This window comes from Gavialis gangeticus, unplaced genomic scaffold (assembly GCF_001723915.1).
Source record: "Gavialis gangeticus isolate Ggan-Ray unplaced genomic scaffold, GavGan_comp1, whole genome shotgun sequence".
In the NCBI taxonomy this organism is placed as follows: Eukaryota; Metazoa; Chordata; order Crocodylia; family Gavialidae; genus Gavialis; species Gavialis gangeticus.
Genome location: NW_017728998.1, coordinates 2246742 through 2247448, shown reverse-complemented (window position 1 = coordinate 2247448; position 707 = coordinate 2246742).

The window sequence follows — 707 nt, the reverse complement described above, 5'->3', positions numbered from 1 at the left end:
GGGGGGGGGCAAGGGGCCCTGCCCCACTCCCTGCTCTGGCTCTGGAGGGGCAGCAGAGACAGGAGCCCTGGGCGTGGAAGCTCATCTCGCGGCTGGTTGGTGTCGTCCTCCCTGGGGGACCCGTGATGGGAAGACTGTGGAGTCATCGCTGTATCAAGCCTGTTTAGTCATCGCTGTATCACGCTCCCGCCCCGCTCCGGGCCGAGCCAGCCTGGCCTGGCACGGCCCCATGCAGCCCTGCGCCTGGGCTAGAGCAGCCCTGGGGCTGCCCTGGCCTGGCCTGGCCTGGGCGGCACGAAGGGGCTTTGCAGCCCAGGACAGGGTGGGCTGGCCAGGGCGGATCGGGGGGCACAAGGGGGGCAGAGCCGCGTTCCCTGCTCCATCGAAGAGACACCGGCGCCCTGTTCTCCTGGCTGGTGCCAGGCTCCGGGCCTGGTCCTGGGAGCGCGGGGGCTGCCCGGTGGGGGGCCTGGAGCCCTGTTTCTGGCCTGGCTCCGCGCAGCACCAGGCCAGAGGCCCCGGTGCGGGGAGCCGCGACCCGCAGGCCGCAGGCAGGAGCCCCCAGAGCCGGGGGGCTGCAGAGGTCTCCCCGCTGGCGCCTGGCGGAGGCCTGAACAAAGGGAGGGGCTGGGCCGCTGCGGCTCGCAGCCACCAGCTGGGGAGGAGGCTTTGTTCTCCCCGCCAGCTCCCTGCGCCCCCGGCCCAGC